The 27,454-nt window shown below is 35.3% G+C and overlaps 2 protein-coding genes and 1 long non-coding RNA gene across 3 annotated transcripts in view; 2 read left to right on the forward strand and 1 right to left on the reverse strand.

Moving 5' to 3' along the window:
- The window catches only part of LOC131934719 (CD40 ligand-like), a 315,715-nt gene that overhangs the window by 54,729 nt on the left and 233,532 nt on the right, over nucleotides 1-27,454 (forward strand). The window lies entirely within an intron of this gene.
- LOC131934717 (uncharacterized) overlaps nucleotides 1-27,454 on the forward strand; it is a 307,927-nt gene that overhangs the window by 47,569 nt on the left and 232,904 nt on the right. The window lies entirely within an intron of this gene.
- On the reverse strand, nucleotides 227-17,899 carry LOC131934732 (uncharacterized). Its single transcript, XR_009385832.1, has 4 exons — nucleotides 17,854-17,899; nucleotides 7,679-7,790; nucleotides 4,483-4,548; nucleotides 227-349 (listed from the first exon to the last, which is right to left on the reverse strand). It is a non-coding gene; the product is annotated as an uncharacterized LOC131934732 (long non-coding RNA).

Consider the following 27,454-nt stretch of genomic DNA (forward strand, 5'->3'; position numbering starts at 1 on the left):
ATGACATAAAGGATCGGACTAGTCTTCTCCTAACAGAAACAAACTGAGCGTCAGAAGACTAAAGTGGATGGCGAATAATTTATGTGTCCACTGTGGCACCCTCAACAACCCTAATAAGGGTAAAGTGAAGATGATGATGATTTGATGATGATATATCGCCTAATTATCGCAAATAAACATACAAAAAAATAATTTGATTTCCGATTTTTATTATATGAATTAACCAACAAAAATATCTATTGGCTGTTTCTTTTGACAAGACTCCTGGGTCATCCATAAATGTCTTCACGCTTTTTACCAGCCAGTCCCTGGTCTTCGACACCTCATTGTTGTTCCATTGTGTGCGACCCTATTAGACAGAAAAATGTTAAAAACATCTAGAAATGTTATATATATATATATATATATATATATATATATATATATATCTGTATATATACAGCAAAGTAGTCGGGTGCCTGCACTTCCCGGCGCCGTAGGCACTTCAAATTTGGCAGTATCGTGCCTTGGGGCAATAGAACACGAGGGCCGGTTGGCCGGTTGGTCAAAACTGACCTCGACTGTCTGTTGCCTTATGTGAGCTATATTACGAAAAAAACCTTTTGCCGAACGACCCCCCCTTGATATTTTGTGAGTTGGTAGAAGAACGCCTAGGGTGTCATAAAAAACTCGGCATATCTGGAAAAACTTCGTAAAGTGGTCAGAACTGACCAGTTGTGTTTCCCTATATAATCTTTGTATTTTATGGGGGCGGGGGGGGGAAGAGTAATTTGAACACAGATTTTAGGGCACTTACGGTCAGCACATGTGGCTAATTTTTTGCAAGCACCTAGATCAGGGGTCTTTAAACTGTTCAGCCCGAGGGCCGCATTAACTATCAAATATCAGTTCAGGGGCCAGTTTCTTCCAGGCGTCTCCCCCACCCAAACGAAATATAATTCATATAGAAATACATACACATTTCAACACATTCGAGGTCCAGATTGGCTCTCAAATTATTCTTCACTTATTTCATTTTTTAAAATGTTTGTTCACACAGGTACGTCGTTCCAAAATTTGAAAGATACTTTGATGCAAAAGTTTTAATATCAGGAATGTCTTCCTTGGGTAAAAACTTATAAAACCAACCCGACCTTCTTTGATATTGTCTCCAAGGAGGTCATTTGCTTGCAATTCAATGACCTCTAGCTGCAGTTCATTTGAGCAACTGGCCACATTTGCTTCAAATGGGTTTTGAAACAGTTTCTTTTCTTCTCCCTTTGAATCCAATTCAGAAAACAGCTACTAAAACTGCAGCTGCAGGTCTTTGGTGATCGCGCATGCAAATTGTGTGATGTAATAAGCAGTTTCTTCAGCCTTGAACAAGTGCGTCAAGTTGTTGGCCTGTACTTATTCTGAAAACACTACAACTTTGGATCTGAAGACCTTAAAGTGGGTGTATAGATCAGAAACTAGATCTCTCTTGAAGTTTTAAGTTCAGAAAATTAAAATGACTAGTTGTGTCTGCATCAAAGGTCAATTTCTATACCCACTCTCCATCATACTTTAATGGCAGTGGCTTGCCTTTAATTTCCATTAAGTAACCTATTTCGTTTTTTAACTTAAATACGCTGCTCAGAGCTTTCTCACAACTTAGCCATCTTACTGGTGTGTAATATGGTAAATCTTGCGATTCGGTGGGGTTTTTTTTTTGCCATGTCCCTGAACTATCTATGGTTGAGCTCGTGTGACCCTTTGAAATTCAGCATCTTCACCATAGGATTCAGAACACTATGAATGTCCATAAATTTAACACACAAAGCTTGCTGGTGAATAAAACAGTGCAGGAACTTTGGTTGTAGAAATGTTTTTCTCATTTGCTTGTCCAACCAAGCCTTTCTTTATGCCACTCATTTTCTTCGCTCCAACAAATGTCAGACTACTGAGTTAGTCTAAGTTACAATCCGCAATTTTTTTTTAACTCATGGAATATATCCTCTCCTGTAACAGTGCTATACATGTTTTGTAGGGAAGCCTGCTCTTGTCTTCATCCACACCTCTTATGAACACAAGAAGTTGAAAAGTGAAACAGCAGTTCATTGACTCATTCATTACAATTGAAAACTGGCGAAACGTGCTTGCATTTTTCACGATTTGAGCCACGAGGTTTTCTCCAATGTCTGCAACACGGCGGGAAACGGTATTTGCACCCAAAGCTACATTTTTAAATTGCTTTGAATTTTCTGGGCAAAGTTTATCAGCCATCTCAAACAAACATTCTTTCCGTCGAAAAAAAAAAGATCTCCGCAGGCCGGATGAGAGGACGTAGTTTGGAGACCCCTGACCTAGATAAATGGCTAGGGCGTATGTAAAAAGTGTCGTTTCGACTCATAGCTGTCGACGATAGCTAAAAGATGACCTCGAGTGAAATTCTCCTTATTTGAGCTATACAACGAAAAAAAAAATTCTGTCAAACGACCCCCATTGATATTTTGTGAGGTGCTAGAAGAACGCCAATGGTTGTCGTAAACACTCGGCATATCCGGCAAAAATCTACAAATTGGTCAAATCTGACCAGTCGTATTTCCCTATATAATCTTTGAAGTTTATGTGAAAAAGAGAATAAATTCAATACAAATTTGACTAATTTTTTGCATGTCCCTCTATAGATGACTAGGCCGTATGGAATAACTGTCGGTTCGACTCATAACCCTGGACGAGGACTAAAATATGACCACGATTAAAATTCTCCTTATATGAGAAATATATATATATATATATATATATATATATATATATATATATATATATATATATATATATATATATATATATATATATATATATATATATATATATATATATATATATAAATACATTGACGAACGATTCCCCTATTATATTTTGTGAGGTCATAGACCGACCCTGAAGGGAACAAAAACACAATTATTCGCGCCGGAAAATATGGGTCAAAACTGCTCAGTCGTATTTCTCAAAAAAATCTTTGTATTTTGTGGGGAAAACAGAGGGTAATTTCAACAAAGATTTCAAGGTATTTACCCTGTATACCGCAAGCTAATTTTGTGCATACTCATAGATAAATGGTCGTGCCGTGGGGCAAACCTGTCGGTTTCACTCAAAGCCCTCGATGAGGGCTAAAATATGACCACGAGTGAAATTCTCTTTAAATGAACTTTATGACGAAAAAAAACTTTCGCCGAACAACTATTCCCCCCCTCCCTTGATATTTTGTCAGGTGGTAGAAGAACGCCTAGGGGTGTAAGAAAAACAACTCGCTATATCCTGGAAAAATCTGGAAATAGGACAAAACTGACCAGTCGTATGTCGTATTTATAATCTTTGTATTTTATGGGAAAAACAGTAATTTCAACACTAATTTTAGGGTACTTAACCTCTGTATATCTGGCTAATATTTTGCATACACCTCTATAGATGACTAGGCCGTACGGAAAAACAGTTGATCAGACTCAAAGCCCTCGAAGAGGGCTAAAAGATGACTGCGATTGAAATTGTGAAATTCTCATTATACAATATATATATAATATATATAATATGAAATATATATAATATATATATATAATATATAAATATAATAATAATATTTATATATATAATATTTAGTGAGGTCCTAGACCGACTCTGGAGGGTAACAAAAACATTATTCCCGTCGGAAAAAAACCATTAGAATCGTTAGATTTGTCCACATGGCGTAATTTCCCTATATCAACATTTGTTTGTGAAAAAGTAATTAAAGAGTATGTCATTTGGTCTATGAACAGGGGAGGTAGCTTTTTAATGTTATAATTTTAAAATATTTTGTATACTATTTTTAAGAAAAAACAAAAATCATAAAGTAGGCCTATAGCATTTTTAAAATATATATTTTGTTATAAATTAAGTTTTGTATTGTACTGAAATTGTAAAAATTAATTTCGAAAGTAGTTTTATATAATATTTGATTGATACTATTAAGAAAGCCCTTGCAGTTCTAATAACCTTGCGAGTAATAAGTTTGCGATTATTCCATCAATGTTTGAATGACATGAAATCTCTCAACTGTATAAATATAGGCCCTATGCATTTAACAGAAAAGCCAATCACCTATTTATTAATCATTCAATTTCTCAATTTTTTTGAAAGCCTATGTGAAGCTAGGCAGTATGCCTAGTATATATATACATTGCAAAGGTCATGAGAAATGCCCAGTTGCATTATCAACATTTTTTGACATTTACAGTGACTCTCTCTAACTAACACATACTTTGGACAAATAGGTGCATTCAAATATAAAAATAATAAAAAAAAATAAAACACAAACACCCGAACTCACACATTGTTCATCTGTATATGTACACACATATGTGTATTAAATTCATTTTTTTTTACGCCTCAGCTATAAATGACGTCATGCTTTAATTGACGATTTTAAAGGACCCCCTATCCCAAGTACGATAATGACGTCATTTAAGGACGACCTTTTACCTGCACACATATTCTTCCCAACAGCATGGTTTCCAGTCATAACATTTTCCCCTGTATCGTGCGCAGCTATAACAAATACATTTTATTTATTAATAGAAGTGTGTCAGTCCTTCCTTCCATCCGTTATTCCTTCATCGCTATAGATTCTCGAAACATAAATGTAAACATCAACACATGCCGTATTTTTACGTCACGCATTTTCTTATTATAAGTATTGGAGTAGGGTTTGTTTATATAACTACTTATATTTCTTAATTGTCGTCAAATTTTTACTCTTTTGCATACGTAAACTAAAGACCGTGAAGAAATTATTAAATACATGCACATTGCTAAAACATACTAAACGGATCAATGTAAAATAATACATTTGCTTATATGCCAAGAATTTGGATTGATTTTAAGTGTACCAACGTGGGAACAGGACAAAACTAACCACAAACACAAAAAATAAACACAACACAAACTACTTATATTTCTTAATTGTCGTCAAATTTTTACTCTTTTGCATACGTAAACTAAAGACCGTGAAGAAATTATTAAATACATGCACATTGCTAAAACATACTAAACGGATCAATGTAAAATAATACATTTGCTTATATGCCAAGAATTTGGATTGATTTTAAGTGTACCAACGTGGGAACAGGATAAAACTAACCACAAACACAAAAATAAACACAACACAAACTAAAACTAAAACAAGCACACACAAACACGATGCAAACACAAGCGCAAAAAAAAGACAAAGAAATGCACAAACACAAACGCTAACGCAGACGCAACACGCAAACACAACGACAAACATATAAAAACAATCGCAGAAACAACGCAAAACCAAACACAAACACAATAGAAAACACAGTCGCACACACAAACGCAAACACAAATGCAAACAAAAATGCAAACGCAAACGGAAAAACAAAACAAAAACGCAAACATAGACCCTATCCCTGCCCTAAACGCAAACAATAACGCATAACATAAACACAAACTTTAATGCTAACATAAAAGCATAGTGCTCACAGTGTAGCACTGGGCGCCGAATAGCACCCAGCCGGTATACGACAATAATACCCCCAGCTTGTCCAAAAACCGAAAGGTGGAAGTAAACAGAGGACATTTAGGAGCAGCGTGTAAACTGTTATTGATGAAAAATAATATCAGTGTATGAAATAATTTTAAGACAATCCGTGTTTTACCAACCTCATTGCACTTTATCAACCCAAGCTAATTATAGTGTTTCAACAATAATGCTCTCATAGGCGTCAGCGCAATATACATTCACATTGTTTTACTTAAATATCAATATTTGGTGTGTGTTAAATTTCCTTTTCAATTACCTCCCCTGTCATAAGTATTAAATATTTTATTAAACATTTGAATTGATGACTTTTATTCGACCCTAAAATTATTCATTTTCCTAGTCATATAAGCGAAAATATTATTTGATATTTATCCTTTTAATATGTTTTAAATGTGAGTGTATTTCTTCAAGTTCGTTTCTTGACGAATGCGATAAAGAATAACAAATTTGCCGACAATAACAAAATTTAATTCGTTATATAAATAAACCCTAGTTAAGTAATTGTATAAGACAATGCGATGCAAGTAAAGTCCAGTTATATGTTGATGTTTTCTTATATGGTTCTGGTTCTATAGCAATTACTGAATGATGGAATGAAGGAAGGAAGGACTGACACACTACCACCAGCCTTGTGTAAAAGATTATTATGACTATGATTACAATTAAGTTAATCATGGATTAAATCATGGATTTAGTGCTTCCGTCACCAGCACGGAATGCGGGCGCTCTGCTAGTATGTTATTTACGAGCCAACTCACGGCGTAACATACGCCGCCATTTAGTTTTTTTTTTAAATTTCTACATTTCAGTAATTCATTATTTGTGAAAGCTGCCACTGAAAGAGTTTGCTCTAAAACACTATCAGTAGCTCGTTAGGGCTGATAATACCCCTCCTACTTTCACCCAACAGCTACCCCGCCCCCCGTGAAAGCAGTCTCCTCTTAGTACCTCCCTTAAGTTTAAAATTGTTTCAAACTAAGTTATCTGTCCCTAATAGCCGTGACTAATTAGACCCTGCTCTACGATTGTAAAAAAAGGTGTGACCCACAACTCAAAGGACCAGTGGGGGTGGGGGTGGTAGCGATATGCCTAGAGAGGAAGAGAGGGGGCTGCTAGGCGGCGTTTACGTCTTTTGGTGTCCTGCAAGGTCCCCTTGAAGAGAAATATATATATATATATATAGATGTTACTTATTTTGTGAATTCAACACTACCAATGCTGCGACTAAAAATATTTTGCTTTAAAACACTATCAGTAGCTAGTGATTATTCTGACCCTCACGTTCCACTCCTCTCCCCCCTCGCTCGTGAAATCTGCCACCGTGACGACAGTTTACAGGCGACATTAAAAAAAATCAAGCAGAACGTGTAAGTACTTCCCCTAAGTTTCAAATCGTTTAAAAACTAAATTATCTGCCCCTAATAGCCGTCACTAATTCGACCCAAAAGTAAACAGCTCACCAGACAGATGGGGGTGGGGGTGTTAGCGATATGGTCTGTTGAGCTTACGTCTTAGTGGTGTCTCGCTTGGTCCCCATGAAGTGAATTATATAGACAGATTGCTATGTTATTATGAAGATACACTTGTAAGTCTGGTTTAGTTAAGGTTTAGTTTGTTAAATGCATGTATAAATTTCATCATCATTCCCGTTCGAGCCCAAGACACATGTGGCAGATGAAGTAGGGTTTATCTGCATCAGAGACCTCAGCATATGAAACGATAACTGGCGGTCACAACATTACATAAAATTTCTAAGAGCCGACTACACTAAAATGCTATCAAATGGTCATGCAATATTATTGGAATTAATGTGAAAGCTTAGAGGTTCTCAATACATCTTTATATACATTTAAGTATGACAAACTAATTATATTTTTTATTGAAAATATACTCTAAAATTATTCCTAGAATAAACGGATTTAAAAATTAGTAGAGACTACGTCTAAAATTAGATGTGTTCCGCTTGTTTACATATTGGGCCCTGTACTTATGCTCACTACCACCATTACCAAAACATTTTAAAATTTACCATAACATTTGCTGGTTTTGATACATAACTCTAAACAACTAGGTAATAAAAGTAACAAAAATATATGGCTAATATAAACATACGCTCTTTTGCCAAAGGTTTCTGTTAAGCTACATGCCACCAAAGAAACTGAGCATAATAGCAACAACAGTAAGATCAAATTCCTCATCATGAGTTAGGTCACGATCTGTATATCTATTTCATGAGAAAATTTGTTCATAATAAAAGCAACACATTTTTTTTTAAATTCATAAAAAGCGTTTTAATAGCAATATTTTATGTAATAATGCATTTAAAAAAATAAAAGATTGTTCTTGAAATATATAATAATACACTATCTTTTAAATTAATGTAAACAAAAGCGTTGGTCACTATAATTTCGATTTGATACCTTTACTTTTATTTAGGAAGAGACCAACACTTTTGTTTATAGGATTTTAAATATTATTGTATTATTATATATTTCATTAATTACATTTTTTTTTCTACTTTTTAGTGGATTATTACATATAGTGACATAGCTAAGAAAAGTTAAATTGCTAAAAATCAGACACATTTAAAATAACATAGGCTACCATCACTTTTTAGAAAAACAAAATTTAAATAAATTATTAGTCAGCACTACATCGTATTAAATACACACACTGATTAAGACACATAAATGATTCCGTAAAGAATCCCGGTTGTTCAATGGTATTTGTGTTGTCCTTTAAAATATTTTGTATTACTTTTGGCAGAGAAAACTATGTACATTTCATAGCGTAGGTCTTCATATTTAGATATATATATCTAATTCAAATTTGTTTCTTCTTCTTCGTTCTTAATTTTTAGTGTTGGAAGGGATCGAGCCTTATCTGCCATAGGGTTTGAACTCGAGACTTTTCGAATGTATCAACCATGAGCTTTTGTCGACTCGACCACGCCTCCATCACAATTAAGGATACGTGTCAACTGGTTATGCGCCATTGAGGCCATTGACTCCGATTTCAGCCTGCTTTTGTTTTTGGATTTGCTTCCATAGCCTTTGTCCAACCAAGAACAAACTGCAAGGTAGCAGTTGTTTAATTTTGGAGTTGTCTCTCCTAGAAGAGTAGCTGTCCCCAGCTAACGAGACTCATCTGCCCGAGGGTTCGAACTCGTGACTATTCGTCAAATTTGTTTAAAATAGGTCATTTCTTCATATTCTAAATTTAGAAGATGACGCCATTTGTTTTGTGCACTTTCCGTATTTTAAACTCGTGAAATGTGAAGTCATTGTTTTCCGCGTTCTTGTCACAACAATAAACACTTTTCCGGTTGCATAATTAAAAGTGTTTATTTATTCGAATATGCATTTATTTTTATTTTCTTTCTTTAAATAAAAAATAGTTTAAACATTTAAAGCACACAGCATATTATTTTCAAGAAAATCCCAAATCAAGTTCTCCATAATATATCGATGAAGATACTGATTTAATATCCTGTGAAAATATTTTGCGGACAGAGAGATAGAAGTTCGCGAATGGGCTTTTCTATATTAGAACTAACCGTTGGTACCCGTTACACGCGAATTGTCGGTCTATATATATGTTAATGGTATACATTTTTTAGAAGAATATTTTATAAAATAGTTATTGGTTAAAACGCAGTGTGCTTTACTACAAGTTTAAGGATATTAGTGACAAAGCATAGAGATAACTAAATAGCTAAAAGTCCGACACATTTAAAATAACATGGGCTACTAATACCTGTTAGAAAAAATAAAACCAAATTATAGACAAAATTAGACAACACACCATATTAAATGCACACATTAATTAAAAGACTTAAATGACCCCGTTTAAAACCCGGCTTTTCAATAGTATTTATGTGATTTTTAAAAGTAATTTGTTTTGGCCGAGCAGTTTAGTATAAATTTCATAAATTACGTCTCGATAAGTAAAACTATAGATCTAAATCAAATTTTAATGAAATAGTTCATATCTTTATATTCTAAAATTGGATGATGACGCCATTGGTTTTGTGTACTTTCCATACTTCAAACGTATGACATGTGACGTCATCGATTTCTGCGTTCTTGTCCCAACTATAAACACTTTTCCGGTTGCATAATTAAAAATGTTTTTCTACATTCAAATATGCCTTTATTTTTAATTTATATTTCTTCTTTAAATAAAATGTTGTTATACATTTAAAACATCTACCTTATTATTTTCAACAAAAGTCCGTATCAATTTCTCCATAAATCGCTAAAGATTCTGATGTGATATCCTGTGAAAATATTTTGCGGACAAAGAGAGAGAGATAGAGAGAGAGAGAGAGAGAGAGAGAGAGATGCACATGGGCTTTTAGGAGTGTAGGGGACTTATTTTAATCGGACAAATATTCTAAATGAAGATTTATTAAAATTTCGGCGGTTAACACGTAATCGAGTCAGAAAAACTAGACTTTGCAATTCAGTCCGTGTGTGTATGTGTGAATTTATGTCTGTAAAAACGATAACTTGAATAGGTTACAGCTAGGTTATTAAACTTTTATGTAAGTATTATATCAAATTTGCAGTTCTGTATTCACTTTTGAGCGATTTCCAATAGCCGGAAGTGGGACTTATTGTACTTTTAATTTTTCAAAAGCCTATAACTTGAGAACGGTTTCAGATAGATAAATAAAATTTTACATATAAGTAAAAGTAATAATTTGCCTTTCTACCGGAAGTAGTAGTTTACGCTGTTTTCGATTTTACAAAAAATTCATATAAATTTATAAAGTACTAATAATATTCCGCTCTATTATACTATATACACACATTGTTTTCCATTAATTAGGTGTCCTATTCTCGTTTCTACGAGATTCTATTGTATTTTAAATAGTTTTAGCAATTAAAAATGATTAAAAATTATGTCTATATCCCGAGTTGCCACCCCATAGTGTTATAAAAGAATATTCGACAATATTATGGAGGAGAGATCACTCCGGTTTTATTTTCAGCACTTTAACCTTTTTTATTAACAATAGAGTTGCGCACCTAATGAACATGATAACTCGTGTATAATAAGGTGGAATAGTTGGTTACGACTGCGAACTAATTTAGACAAAATTTTCATTAAATCATTAAAATAATTATTTGGCATCCAATTAAGTCACATGTAATATTAGATTGCATTGTCTTCATGTCTTTACCAACGTGCCAATTTTTCGCACGCTAGTTTCGATCCATGATGCGTGTCGGTAAACAAACTGTCGACAGAAAGCAAGTTAAATAAGAGCTTGTAGATACGTTTTCTTACCGAAGTATATTTTTTTGAACATTTTGAGCTTAAACTTTCACCGGAAATAAACGTTCTAAAATGGCAAAATATATAGAACTAGCGAAAGAGCTAGACATTATGTAGGAAGACAGGTTGGCATTTGCAAAACAAAAGAAAACTGAAGACGATACTAGAAAAGAAAAAGAAGAGAAGGCTAGAAAAGAAGAAGAGAAGGCTAAAAATGAAGTAGATGACAAAGAAAGGGCTAAAGGGTTAGAAGATAGATATTGGGAAAAATAAGCATTTGAAAGAAAGAAAAAAGAAGATGAAAGACAGCTAAAAGCAGAATCCGAGAAAATAGAGCTAAATAGATCTGAAATTACTACAGGCAGTGTTGGTGTTAACTTAAGTGCACCAGAGAATGGCAGTCTACGTAAATTAAGTCCATGGGAGAATGGCAGTAATCAGGATAAAATAATACTATCGGATGATAGCAAACCAATGATGATGAACAAGTCGGTAAACGAAATAAGCAACACTGGAGATAACGTACCTGTATAAGAACTATTAAGAAAGTTGGAGTCAAACTATAAAGAAGATATACTGGACCTTAAGAATAAATTTGACAGAGAATTGGAGAACTTAACAAAGAAATTTTTGAATGAATTGGAATTAATAAAGAATCACAATTTAGTCAAGAAATATGAGACAAGAACTAAAAGCTACAATGTAATTGAAGCACAAACTGAAATCAGAAGAAGTGTATTAAGTTGTGGATACAGTAACCAGAATTATAAAAAAAAAAAAAACTCATAGATGTTTTTACATCGGAAACACAGGTCACTACCAAGACCACTGCTAATGTAGATTGGCAGATCAAACAAGAAAAAGTCATGTACAAGAAACTACATATCATTCAAAATACTGCAATAACAATAATTTAAGAAATAACGTATCTTATTAGGCTAACGGAGACCTAGATGACAGATATCTAATAAAAAAAATTATGAGAGGCCAAGGCAATGCCATATTTGTATCAAGTTGGTTGATAAACCAAGCAAAAGAACACATAGTGAGAAAAATAATAACGTAGATCAGAAGCTAGATGAGTAAGAAATAATACAGATACCCAAAGAGAGGAAAGATAATGGTCAGGAAAAACCTAATAGTAATACAAGTTAAAATAAATCAAGGGAATTATTATAGTAGCAAAGCTAGAAGCCACACCCACAATTTTAGGAAGAGATGTCAGACAGGTCATCAACTATATAAAGGTTAAAACAAACATGATTTTATGAATTTATTGTTACACACTATGCCAAGTATAGTATGTTTTTATGTTATATAATGTTTAATGTACAATGTCTATGGTGGGCAAATAAAAGTTAAGGACTATATATACATCACATGATTATAAGCAGGACGTCTAAATCATGACTCATGTATTGGTCAGATCTTGCTGATGGCAGGAATGTTATTGATGTGCCGTGACCTAGATGTAACTTAAATGGGTCAACTAGGGGAGATAACAAGAAAATTACACAAGCGTGGTAAGAAAATGCCCTGTGGATAAGGAAGGCTACCACTGAATATAATAATAAAATAGTTAAAAAAAAAACTTAAAAAAAAACCACGTTTTTCTTGTGGACTAAAAAGTAGAAAATAAATTTTTCTTTTGTGCTTCCTCGAGCTGTGCAGGTTCTTGTGATGACTGACAAAAACGTGGGTACGTTCACCATCAAATTTCCCGACCCATCTGCCCGACCTACGTTTTTTGTCAGTCATCACAAGAACCTGCACAGCTCGAGGAAGCACAAAAGAAAAATTTATTTTCTACTTTTTAGTCCACAAGAAAAACGTGGTTTTTTAAAAAGTTTTTTTTAAAGTTTTTTATTTTCTCCTTTTTAGTCCGTTGCTACACATGAAAAACGTGGTTTTTAAAACGTTTTTTATATAGTTTATTTTCTACTTTATCTAATGACTTGATTAAGTATGACTTGACTAAGTGTTTATAAAAACACGGGCTAAAAATCTTGAGCGACCGATACGCTTTAAACAGAGAAAGGGCGTAATTTAATTAAGCCTACATGCCGTGACCAGGATTCGAACCTGGGTTGTCGTGGCCACAACGCGAAGTACTAACCACTATACGATCACGGCCAGCACGCTCACTTCGATTGGGGCCGAAGTAACTGTGTCAATAGGCCTCCAGTCTTGTCGGTATGTTTAGAAATCATGTCCTCGATTTTATGGTCCTTGGGGCGTAATTTAATTAAGCTAATTTAGGTCTCTAATTGCTAGTTTTTATGATTGCATCTGAAATTGTTAGGCGAAAATAGCCTGCATTCCAAATTTCAGATCTCTAGAGCAATCAGAAGTGGGCTAATTTTCGATGTCAATTTTAACAACAAACATCCAAACAAACGCGAAGCTGAGTTAAGAAAAACGTGTTTAAAAAAATAATTTATGAGTTTAATTTAATCTTGAGTATTAACATTATGTGATATAAAAATAAGATAAGTCGTGTAACAAATTTGTTTCTCGATATTCTTACTCAGTTGATGTAATGGGTTTAGTACTAACTATTGCACATATCGCTTATACATTTCAAAGTTTTTTTCAAACACTGACACATTTAAAATTTCGGGTTTATTTCATTATTGATATTGTTTAAATGTTTAAGCTGATTGTGATGTGTGTCACTGTATGTTATAATATATGAGCATTTTCTAAACACTTATTGATCTAAATATATTGTCATAATATTTTGCAAATTTTATAATCTAGAAATTATCTAGTGAGTGATATAATCACCACACATTGTGGTATGTTCTGCTTGTAAACTTGTGACTACAAATGTTTAGTCTATATTGAATTTATTTTCACTCTACTTTTTGAGATGTACAATGTTTATCGGTGCCTGGCACATGATCCTGCCCTACTAGCATTGTACTTAGAAAATTTTGTTTCTCAGAGTTTTATTTGAAAGGGGGACGTGTAACAGACTGTATTTTTGGTATCGTTTATCTATATTGTATTTACCATGAACTTGTACAAAAGGAGAATACCTGGCCAACGAAGGACTATGTGAGCGACAAATCATGTTTTTCCATGCTTTTGTAAGATCGTTCACATACTTAAGGGGAGAGAATGAAGGATATAAAAGGGGAGCATAAGGTGGACAAGGTGTGCCTTTATAGAATAATGTAAGCCGTCACTAGGTTACTCTGCTCATGGTATGCCCTTAGATCATGGATTTGTTATTATTATGGCTAATGGATCTATATTTTTACTGTAAATAAAGTTTAAAATTAAAAGAACTGTTCATCGTCTCAATTGAAGAACTCACAATAACAACGTATTGTCCCATCAACACGCGTTGCTACAAATACATACAAGTCAAATACCAGAACAAATTAGTAGAAAAAAACCTGTGTTCTTCTTATCTATAAATTGTTACCTGTGTTATATGGATGTGAAATGGAACAATAACTACCTATGGTGTCTTATATTATCGCGAATAAGTAGTTCAACCCTCTAACAGTCGCAACATTTTGGTGGAGACAGCTTAAGTTAAACAACGACTACAAGCTTCAACAACCCGAATTTGAAGATTCGCATATTATAAGAAGACCCGTATTTGACGATCTAAGTGTGAGGATCTTATTTGGAAAACCGTGTGTGAAGATATTTGCTAAGAAAAATTTTACGCTGAAGTCTTGAGCTGGGAAGACCCGTATCGTAAGGACCAGTGGAGGTATAAAAACCGGACAAACATATATATACATCGTGGGAATGTATCGTGAAACCCGTATCAATGGAGCACAAGTTCATTCGACGGATAGTTCTACTGATAGAACATACCGCTGGATCGTACAACAGGTAATTCAACAACGAATATTTCAACCGCTATACTGTTGAGATCAGCTGATTTTTCACCTTCATTTAGCTGTGCATGTGACGTCAACGTAACCTTGACCGTGAATGGTTAGCAACATAACGTCGGCAATACAAAACTGAAAACTCGTAGATACGTCAAACTGCCTTATAAACATTGGATCCTGTGTCGTTGTGAGTTACCTTCAAGACATTTGTGGAGAACTAGACGGACAGTCTTAGCTCTGTCGGTCGGTCGGTCGGTGTTTCGGTCGGTCTGTCGATTGGTCTATTGGTCGGTCGGTCGGTCAGTAGATCAATCGATTTGTAGGCCGGTCGGTAAGTTTGTCGGTCAGTCGGTTGTTCGGTCGGTTGGTCTGTTGAACTGTCGGTCGGTAGTTCTGTCAGTCTGTCGGTTGTTCGGTCGGTCAGTAGATCAGTCGCCCGGTAGATGTTTGCTCAGTCAGTCTGTCTGTTTGTTCCATCAGTTTGTTCTTCGAACGATGGGTAGATCAATCTATCAGTCTTGTAACTATTTGTCTCTCTCTCTCTCTCTCTCTCTCTCTCGCTATCACTATCTCTTTCTGCTTATCTATCCTGTCTTTCTCTGTGTCGCTCACTGTCTCTATCTCTCGTTTTTATATTTGTCTCTCTGTCTGTCTGTCTATCTGTCGGATTCTGTGTCTATATAATTCTCGATCTATAGGTCTCCTTTTTAACCCACTGCTATTGTAATACTTGTATATAGTAGTCAACACAAATAAATATAAATTTCAATCTAATTCAATCTTAAAGTAGTTATCAATATAGGCCTACTTCTAAAAATCAAATGTTTGTATATAATTTATTTATTGATTTTTTGTTTTCATTTTTTTGTCTGTTTTGTTAGATTAGATTAGAGCATCTGCTCTATGTGTAGAGCTGTTAAATACGTATTTGTATAGATTATTTCTTTTTCTCGAATAATATACACACATGTAAAAACAGTACATAATTTATTAATATGTTTGTTTGTAGAAATACCCCTTTAATTATAAAAGTTCGGATCAAATACTTTATTAACAACAAACATGGCGATGTTCATTGAAGACCATGGTACCCTTTAAAAACGCATTATAAAGCTTAATGATCTAGCAAATAGCTTTAAGTATAGGCATATTAGCAATTTTAAGGTTCCAACACTTTTATCAATTTTAATAGAATATGCTAAATTAACAGTTCTTCTAATTTGAGTATGCAATCAATGTATCTAGATCTATCTATAAGCTGTCAAAAGAAAAGTATTCAAAGTAGGCAGAACCAAAAATAATTAGTTAAAATGAAAAACAAGCATGCAAACACAATAAATAAATGAGTTTTTTTTTATTTAACCATTTTTGTCCTTGAATGTTTGATTTTTAGCTTCACAGATCATGTAATTCGACAAAACATGGAATTCATCTGGAGTTACTGATAATTAAACTAGAGCAATTTTTCGTCTGTCCGTAGATTCTATCTAGATCTGGATCGAGATTCTAGATATATAATCTAATTCAGGCCAATAACACAGTGAATAATTTAGTTTCTTTACTAAGCTATTTCAGGCCTTAATTATTATATTTAAATCTTTGTATTTTAACAAGTGACTTGGCTAAAGTAGGATATAAGCCGGCTTTAGTAAAATAACCACATGTATTTAGACCAAATGATAATTGCCCAACTAGACACGACGATAGTGTTATAGACACCATGTAGGTGGTATAGGTGCGAAACACATTACGGTTTAAATTTTCCCTCATTGAAAATGCACCGTACTAGATCACAACGCATGCGATTGGTTCTAATGCGCGTGGACCATTGAATGAGGTGTCAAATATTTTAAGAGCATTATTCATTTTTTATTCTTTACTTTAACTGTTTAACTTTCGTACTGTAACTTAATTTTTCTTTACAAACCGGCTTTACAGTAAACGAAAAAAGTGAACTATAGTCCAACTGATTCTGGTCCTTTACCACATGAAGTGATAGTGTGACCTACATAGTGCTTGTTTTTTTCCCTAATTTAAAATCAGGTACCCATCAGAACTTGGTGACCTAGAGGACGTCCTATAGAAACAGGTTCGAGTTACGAACTAAGTTCGATCTGCAGTCAAGCGCGCTACAGTCCGTTCATTCAACCCATACATAAAAATAAATCAAATACGAAAGAAAAACTTTATAATAATAAGCTTTTACGTGTCATTAAATTATGTAGGAAATTTCATAAGAGACCATTGTTTTATTAAGAAAGCACATTTTTTCTTGTTTAATGTGATTTATTTTGTGTTTTTTTAATAATTGGTCAATTATTTTTGTTAAATTCGCTTTTGTTTTTTATTTTAGTAATTGTTCAAATAAGTTGTGATCAGTAATCTAATGCAGGGGTCTCCAAACTACGGCCCGCGGGCCGGATGCGGCCCGCGATGTCCTCTCATCCGGCCCGCGGAGATCTTTTTGTCCAAGGAAAAATCGTTTGTTGGTGATGATGAGGAACTTTGCGCAGAAAAATCAAAGACATGCCTGGAAGAAACTGGCCCCCGATCTGAAATTTTATAGTTAATGCGGCCCTCGAACTGAAAAGTTTGGAGACCCCTGATCTAATGTATAATAAGTTACAAATTAAATATTCTTGCATTTTCATCAGAGAAGAATGTAAACTAAACAACTCGTAATTATATTTTGTATTTCTAAATAACTATAAAGCATAATACACGTACTAACCTAGTTAAAAAAAAGGATCTTTGTTTTCAGTCCAACTTTTAATGTCTTTTGCTTTTATAAAATTTAGCTTTATGAAGTGCAAACTATACATCTGAGAGTGAACCCTTACTACATGCCCACAGCATTTGCTAAACACTAGAATCATATATATCCACGCAGATACAATATACATTGATTTAATAAAACTCCTAATTAAGGCACATGATCTACATTATTAATTTATTAACTTACGCATTTGTATATTGTAAAATGTTTCTATCTCATTAATAATATCAATATAAAATATAAAATAAAATATAAAGTAAAATATAAAATAAAATATAAAATAAATATAAAAATAAATAAAATAAATAAACACCTTTCATTAGTTAGCAATTTAAAACACACGATAAAACACGAACAGATTACCAACTTACAATTTGCAACGTTGGTTCTGTGTATATTTACTGCAATCAACGGTCGCCTCTGATAGTAGCTAGGTGCGGCCAAACGAACGTTTTATAGAATATTACAGACAACCTAGTTGGCTGGGCGTGTTGGATCATCATCCAATAGAAATGTCTCATTAGTCCATTAACAAATAAACCGATCGCTACAATGTAACACGTACACTGTAGGCGTATCATGACTGTTATATATTATTTTGTTTAACCTATCAAAAAACGAATAGCTGTATGTTAACTTTACGAGTGTTTATATATCATATTCTCAAAGTGGACTTTAAATTGGATGTTATAGGTGGGTGGTAAATGGTAGTATTGTATAAAATGGTAGTTTGAGGATAACGTTAATCATAGTTCAAGTTTTAAACAACCGAAAATGTACGTGTATGGAGTGGAGACTTGGAGGACAAAAAGGTGACCATTGATAAGTCCACACATAAATATACACATAAGCATTAGCAACAGCATACTCATACGCATACGCATTCGCATACGCATACGCTTACGCATACACATACACATACGCATACGATACGCATACGCATACGCATACGGTGCCGTGTTAGAATCAGTTGTTTGATTTTTTAATATTAATATTATTTATTCAACTACTATTCTCTACTACCTACCTACCTACCTACCTACCTACCTACCTACCTACCTACCTACCTACCTACCTACCTACCTACCTACCTACCTACCTACCTACCTACCTACCTACCTACCTACCTACCTACCTACCTACCTACCTACCTACCTACCTACCTACCTACCTACCAACCTACCAACCTACCTACCTACCTACCTACCTACCTACCTACCTACCTACCTACCTACCTACCTACCTACCTACTTACCTACCTACCTACCTACCTACCTACCTACCTACCTACCTACCTACCTACCTACATACCTACCTACCTACCTACCTACCTACCTACCTACCTACCTACCTACCTACCTACCTACCTACCTACCTACCTACCTACCTACCTACCTACCTACCTACCTACCTACCTACCTACCTACCTACCTACCTACCTACCTACCTACCTACCTACCTACCTACCTACCTACCTACCTACCTACCTACCTACCTACCTACCTACCTACCTACCTACCTACCTACCTACCTACCTACCTACCTACCTACCTACCTACCTACCTACCTACCTACCTACCTACCTACCTACCTACCTACCTACCTACCTACCTACCTACCTACCTACCTACCTACCTACCTACCTACCTACCTACCTACCTACCTACCTACCTACCTACCTACCTACCTACCTACCTACCTACCTACCTACCTACCTACCTACCTACCTACCTACCTACCTACCTACCTACCTACCTACCTACCTACCTACCTACCTACCTACCTACCTACCTACCTACCTATCTACCTACCTACCTACCTACCTACCTACCTATTATTTTTCAGATTGTTTTGAAAATTAAATAATTTACCGCTCTCTGTGTCTTCCAACAAAAAAAAAAGATTTTTTTTAAACAATCCATTTCTTCAAGCAGAGCAAATGCTGGGTTTTCCTTTCCTTGCAGTTTTACATTTAGCACGTTTACTTTCTTTGTGATATTTACCATGAAGTTAAATGTTTCAATTAGGGATGGACAAGTACAATGAAAATAGGGAGTAACTAAACATTCTAATATAATAGCAAATATTTATTGCTTATAATTATTAAGATACGTTCAACATAGCATGTTGCAAATATAAAATTTGAGTTTTAAAAATAAAATATAATAATTATTAATATTTGTGTATGGTTGCCGACCCCTGCCCTGGGGAAAATAAAACATCTGTACATCTTTTTAAGCTATATAAATGTTCTAGACTGCTAACCAGAATGTCTCCAGCTCAAATCAGTAAAATTTCCCTGAGTCCACCAAGCTGTTGCGAGTACCTAACTCACACTAAGTAAAGCCAACGAGTTAGGGCATATTGCTGATTACACTATCCTTTCATATTCTGAAGTCGCTGAAACAGATTAGCTATACTTTATCTATCCCATGTATTTAGGACGTAAACTGGGAAAGAATAACTACTATCTATCTATCTATCTATCTATCTATCTATCTATCTATCTATCTATCTATATATATAAATATAAATATATATATATATATATATATATATATATATATATATATATATATATATATATATATATATATATATATATATATATATATATATATATATATATATAAAGCAATGTATGTGTGTGTGTGTCTTTTATGCATTACCACACCTCTTATCACATCGCCGTGAAACTTCGGGAAGTTGTTGAGAATATTCCTGGGGAGGTTTCTGCGAAAAAAAAATCAAATTCGCAGGGGTGGCGTTTTTTGTTTTTTCTCTATATACGGTATATAAAAATAAAAGTCTATTTTGATTTCACACTGTTCATCCGATAGTCATGAAACTTTGGGGAGTTCGTTATAACCCTCTAGGGAAGGGTTGTGTAAAAAAATATTTTTTTATTTCGCAAGGGCGGCGCCACGGGAGGGTGCGATTTTTCTCTATATACGGTATATAAAAATAATAAAAGTGAATTGCAGTGACACCGTTCATCTGATAGGCATGAAACTTTGGGGGTGTTGATTAGGACACTCTGAGTAAGGGTTCTGTAAAAAAAATCATAATTAATTTCGCAAGGGCGGCGCCATAGGAGGGTGCGATTTTTCTCTATAATACATATATAAAAATAATAAAAGTGAAATGCGGTGACACCGTTTTCACGATCGCCATGAAACTTTGGGGAGTTCATCATAAAACTCTAGGAAAGGGTTCTAAGAAAATCATTTTTAATTTCGCAAGGGCGGCGCCATGGGAGGGTGCGATTTTTCTCTATATACGGTATGTAAAAATAAAAGTCGATTTTGGTGTGACACCGTTATCCGATAGCCATGAGACTTTGATCGAGATGATTAGAACAATTCAGGGAAGGGTTCTGTAAAAAAAAAATCCTTTTTAGATTTCGCAAGGGCGGCGCCACGGGAGGCTGCGATTTTTCTCTATATACGGTTTATAAAAATAAAAGTCTATTTCGGTTTCACACCGTTCATTCGTGGACCATGAAACTTTGGGGAGATGATTAGATCACTCAATAGTAGGGTTCTGCAAAAAAAATATTGTTTAATATTGCAAGGGCGGCGCCCTCCGGGGGGGGGGAGCGATTTTTTTCTCTATACACGGCATATAAAAAAAAAATCTGATGCGGCTCATCCGAGTGCCATGAAACTTTAGGGAGTAGATGAGAATACTCCCGAGAATATTTCTGCGAAAAAGAAAACTAAAGTTTCTTATGGGCGGCGCCATATAGGGTACAACTTTTGTCAATACACGGTTGGGCGCCCAGAGTTTTAGAGCGACTATGTTAACACTTGGCATCCGTTAATCGAGCGTCCTGCATAGCGTGTAAGGGGTACTACTATATTCAGCGGTAAAACTACAACAGGCTTTTAAAAATAAATTTGTAACGAGAGAAAATCTTTCTGTACAGTTTCGTCACCTTGCCAAAGATGAAAAAATAACTTTTTGAACATGAGGAGCCTACTGTAGAGTTTCGTCACTTTGCGATTGATGCAATAAGCATCTATTATTAGACAATCCAGTCAGAAATTGAGATCGAGCATCTAATAATAGACCATTAGTAACGCTAGCATATTGCATCAGTCACACTGATGTTTAAAACACGTCAAATACTTTTTTTTACGTGTTAAAGAAAAAAATCCTGTTCATTTGTGTCACTTTAGCGAATGACGAAATCTGCATCATTATTAACAGGATGCTATTTGGCACGATGGCGCCTGTTAGTTTTAAGGAGCCAGGGGTCGTACGCCGCGCCTATGCGGTAGTGTAATCGGGGGGGCGTAGGCCCTGAGAGCGCCCCTCTACGTCTCTGACACATGGGCGGTCACCGAAGTGTGTTCTACCATATTTTTTCGGTGAGTGATTAATGTACACTCAATGTTTTCATGCGGTAGTGTAGGTAAACCCGTATCCCGATATTTATGATCCATTGTTTACATTTAAATAACTCACTTTTAGAAAAGACGGTCACGCGTCTAAGAATATATGATTGGTAACGCGTTGGTGAAATCCTAATACATTCGTCAAACTTTCTTCTATCCCCGCGGCAACTCGCGGGGGACGGGAACGCTAGTACATTATAAAAAAATAATTATAACGGAACATTGAGTGTTTTAAAGGAATCAATATCAATAAACGTATTCATAAACAGATCCGTATACTGTGTCTTAAACATTACAACCGCGATGGTGTTTTACGTGTGCGTGTGTGAGCATGCGATTATGTTCACAATTCATTTCATTATGAATTTTTAAATCATCATATGTTCTTAAGGGATTACATTAGTAAACTTATAAATTATCTGCATATTACCTACATTCCAGTGCATGGGATTATACAGGCCTTGATTGTTTGTAGCAACGTGCCATCATCCACTGTTTTAAGTGGTTATCGACCAGGCCAACCGTTTTATTAAAAATTCCTACCATTTCCACAGACAATTCGTAAAACTAGTTCAAGTATTTGTTAATAAAATAATTAATAGTTCAAAACATGAGGTAGAAATTTTGTTATGGCGTGCGGCGTCAAAATGGCCAATGACAAAACGGCCCAATCTAAACGACTTTTTCAAAACGGCCCCGACATAAAATCCACGCCCAATCGACCCAGTCAAAAGGCCCATCGACAAATGAACCCCGTAATATATGCTTCAGATAAATAGGCTCCTGTCATTTTGGCTCCGGACAAAAAGCCCCTTTCTATACGGTTTCCGTAGGGATTAAGTCTTCCGGCGAAACGTCGTTTTTGAATATGACAAATGCTCGTTGCACCCATTCATCAATAGTCTTATCGTATGCATCTCATGTTCATCAGGCCTTAATTTTATATTTTATCTAGTATCAGAAATGGAGTTGTTTTTAATTTTTATTTTGAGTCAACTGGCTATGACGACCATAAATGAGTCGGTCGTGGGCTGTTCCAACTCAGTGTGTGGGAAGAGAGGTCCACGTTGTACATTATTTCCTGCAGTATGCTTGTAGGCTTTCAAAACAAAGTGTTGTTTTCCTGTAAACATCATGTATATCAACAGATCTTTACTGCTGTAAATTAAACATGATCAAATTTAATTTTTTTTTAATATAGCTGTTAAGGGCTCGATTTGTTTGTTAATTTCTGTTGGTTCATTAAGAAAAATCATTTAGGCATTTACAATACCTAATTGTGGTAGTTTAGGTAGGACAAAATGGTTACTATTATGCCAATAGTGGTCATACGATTCATTTGTCGGGGGGCCCATTTGTCGTGAGAAATTATGCCTGGGGCCAATATGTCGGAAGCCAATATGTCAAGAATTCATTTGTCGGGATCCTGAATATCGGGAGCCCATTAGTCGGGAGAGAATATGTCGGGGCTGTTTTGACGGGGCAATTTTGAAGTGGTTATAATGTCGGGGCGGTTTTAACCGGCCGATTTGACAGTGCTGAATTTAAAATATAACACTTTATAACTGTATATCTTAATCTATCTATCTGCAATGTATCAGTAAATCGACTGAATAAGCTGTTAAACCTTTTCAAATTTTTCTAGAGACAATAAGTCGGGAGTCATTTTCTCGGGAGCAAAATGCCGGGAGCACATTTGTCGGGAGCCAATATATCAGGATACCATTTGTCTAGAGCTAATATGTCTTGAGTTCGCTTGTCGGGGGCCCATTTGTCGTGAGAAATTGTGGGCCAATAGGTAGGAAGCCGATTTATCAGGAGCCAATATGTCCTGAGCCTATTTGTCGGGAGCCAATATGTCAAGAATTCATTTGTCGGGATCCTGAATATAGGGAGCCAATTAGTCGGGAGCTAATATGTCCGGGCAGATTTGACGGGGCTATTTTGAAGGGGTCGTTTTGTCGGAGTTCTCTTTCAAATGGTCAGAATGACGCGGCGGTTTTAACCGACCGTTTTGTTCTGGGCCGTTTTGACAGTGCGCAGGGTTATGGTTAAGGTTGGGGTTGGGTTAAAGTGAATTAGATGTAAGAGTATGGAAGTTGATATTTTCTCCACCCAACTCATAGTGAAACCCATCAATTTGGTTTCCGCGATATTGTCCTTTCTTGGGGTGTTTCTGGGTAGACTTTATCTGCACCTCAATGTCTGCCTGGAAATATTGGTTGGCGGTGAGCACAGTGTGTGTCTTATCAATTTCCTTCTTCTTTTCCTACTTTCTAATTCAGCGTCAAGTTGACCTGACATTTCCTATAGGTAAACGTTGGTGATGGTATCTGGCCATCGCATCCCAAGTATTCGTCTATAACAGCTGTTTACAAATGTCTGGACTTTACAATGGTCGCCTTTTGTCCTCCAAGTCTCCGCTCCATACAACTACAATGGTTTTACGTTTGAGTTCAACAGACGCACCTTCGTTTAGAAGTAAAGCTCAATGGAAGCCCAGATATTCTTTAGCTGCATGGAAGCTGCTCTTGTTTTACCTATCTTTATTTAACATCTGTCTCTTTCCTCCCCGGTGGTATACAATAGTACCTACATAGTTAAATGACTAGTAATCTTGTTAGGGGACTTCATCAAGTGTGACCCGTGCAGTGCAGGCAGCGATACATTTTTAGTACTTTTATCTAGTGGACGTTAAGTCCAACCTGCGGTGACTTTTCTTAAACAATGTCTGTTTTCTCCTGTATCTGCTGTTTTGTTCTGCAAAGCCCAAGTCGTCAAGTTTTTTTTTCCACAGAGATAATGAATCCGATTTTTACGTTCTCTGGCTGCTGTTTTCATTATCCAGTCGATGGTAAGAAAAAAGTGGGTTGGTGACAACAGGAATCCTTTACAGACTCCTATTCGCACCTAAACAAATTGTAATTAGCAAGCTTGCGTCGGAGAGGTCAGATAGATAGCAGAAACAGGCTAAAGCTAGTTGGTTGGAGAGACCAATGAAAGTATTGGAACTGACCGGTCCCGTGGGACGGTCAGCTGACCACGGAAAAGTGGGTCTGCAGTTGAAACAGAAGTTGTTGATATGTCGTATTAGGGAGCAGACGTAATTATTTAGAACTAGGTAGAAAGTTAGAATGTAGCATGTTAAGATGTGTCATGGGAGCGCGTAGTTGGTAGTAGTAGTTGTTGTAGTAGTAAAGATTAGTTAGGTTAGATAGGAGGTTGATTTTGTAAATTTTAATAAATAACGTTATATTTTGACATTAACCTGTGTGTTGGATATTTCATCATTGTCTAATTCATCCCCCCCCCCCCTCACAGGCTCCATAGACAAAACAATAACAGTAACGAAAAAGGTAGTTCAAAATCACATGTAATTACAACTTCCATACGCGTAACTTGCTTCACAAATATTTGAAGAGATTAAAATACAGCATTGTCTGAACGTGATGTGTCTAACTAATATAAACACTTAATTAAAAACATGTAGCGATATATCAAGTCACTGGTGTTGTATTGAAATTATTATTATTGAATACGTCGGCAATGAGTACAATGCCTGAAATGGGTTTTAAAGTATAAAATACATCAATACTTCTATCATATATAATACATTTCCTAATTCTTATATAGAATACCCAGTAACAAACTGACAAAGATTAAAATACTCTTTGTTGCCAGAGTTATGTTTAGATATAGTTTTTGGGGTAGAGGTAGGGATAGCGCTAAGGTTAGGTTAAGGGTTAGGGATTAGTTAGTGTACGGGTTAGAAAGAAAATAAAGGGCTACTCAAAATGCCATTCTAGCCTTCAATGCTGCATCAAATATCACGTGATAGCATTTCTAATATACTTGTTCATAAAAAAATATTTGCTATTGTTGATTTTGCATTTAGCAACTCACTCAGGATCTATAGCTAAATGTGAAGTAATGGACGACCGTTGTACTTAGACAAATTAGTAAGGTAGTAGACAGCCATCACAACTAGATTATTTTGTGAGATTACTGCGTCATAATTAAAATATATTATTTTAGGCACATACGCTTTGAATAAACCACATGCAAGCTGAAAATAATTACATCTTATTTGTTTTTAAATGTTCTATGATTTTAGGTGATTTTCTGTTTGTAATTTTTTTTAAATTGCTTTTACCTTTCCATGATCATTTACCTTGTAAAAACAGATTACATTATACTCATTTTTTTTATTATAATCTAAAATAGAAATTGTGGGACCCCAAAATAATCGGGGTCTCAGGGCTGCTGTTTTATTAGAGCCACTCCCCCCCCCCCACTGCCACACACACAATATCCTTTAATCGATCATTTGCATTTGTGTTTGCAAGTGTGACTGAGGAAAATATTGCAGTATGTGTGTGTGTTTGTATTGCCTTGTGAATCCGTTGAATCCGGCATGAATATTTATTCGCCAGAAAAATATTTGCGTCTGTAGTTTATCAAACAGGGATTGGACAGAAAACTAATTTTGTTGTAAGTAAAGCTCAGTCTCTATAATACTATAAATCCTATTGTTTTAATTACACATGTATGCAGGTTATTTCCTTTATATCACAAACTGGATTCAAACTGGATTAAAAAAGGAACACCTTAACATAACGCTCTTTCTAACAATAAACTGGTTTATATGTAATGCTGCTCACTAGCTCATTAGCAATGTAGCTATAAGCCAACAAGAGTTAAGTTATGAAAAATATTGAAATTTAATAATAACACTGCACTGGAATTTATTTAATAATATTTTATTAGAACAAATGGAGGTATTACAGTTATTTCGCAAAATTACAAAACAAATATTATTTTCAAGGATTTACAAGCAACAATAATTATTTACTTGATAACCTAGGAATAGAAGTCATTTAGTACGGCACTGATTAAAATAGCTCTAACGGCCATCCATTTCGCCACTTAGCAGAAAAGCTATAACGGCCGTCCATTTCGTCATTTGGTAGAATAGCTATAAAGGCCTTCCACTATTTCTATAGTGAACATAGTAGTAAAAACCGTCCAAAAATTTTTCGGGAGGGTTTGTACCGTGGTAAAAATATATATTTTATATATACGTTGTATTTCATTGAAGGGGACTTGCTTCAGGGTGGGTGGTGGTGGTGGGGGGGGGGGGGGTAATGTAAGAGGGTTGATGTGGTGATTTTCGTTTTGGTTTAGATAAAAAGACATCACTATCCAACTAGTGCCCGTTCTATCTCTCCCTCAACGGGCCATTTATCTCGGCTATACTAATAGTTTCGCTGTCTGTTTATCTATATATCTATGTATCTTTCTGTTGAGAACGCTTTTACTATAGAGAAAACAAAAGAAAAGTAAAAACATGTACATTAATACGAAAAACGAAACATGACCTCACATAGAGCATATAGTAGGAAATAGTCTAAAGCCGGGAAAGTACACTCAGTAAAATGACGTCATTAATTCTCGAGTAAACAATGAATATAAAAGCCAATTTATTCTAATTTTAAAAATGGTTTATGTGAAGAGTTTCTTTCATGCATTTTTCGGATAGAGGTGTAGCCCCACCCCGGAAGAACGTCTAAGC

The sequence above is a fragment of the Physella acuta genome, unplaced genomic scaffold, assembly GCF_028476545.2.
Source record: "Physella acuta isolate Inbredline_101_S28 unplaced genomic scaffold, ASM2847654v3 ptg000116l, whole genome shotgun sequence".
Classification (NCBI taxonomy): Eukaryota; Metazoa; Mollusca; class Gastropoda; family Physidae; genus Physella; species Physella acuta.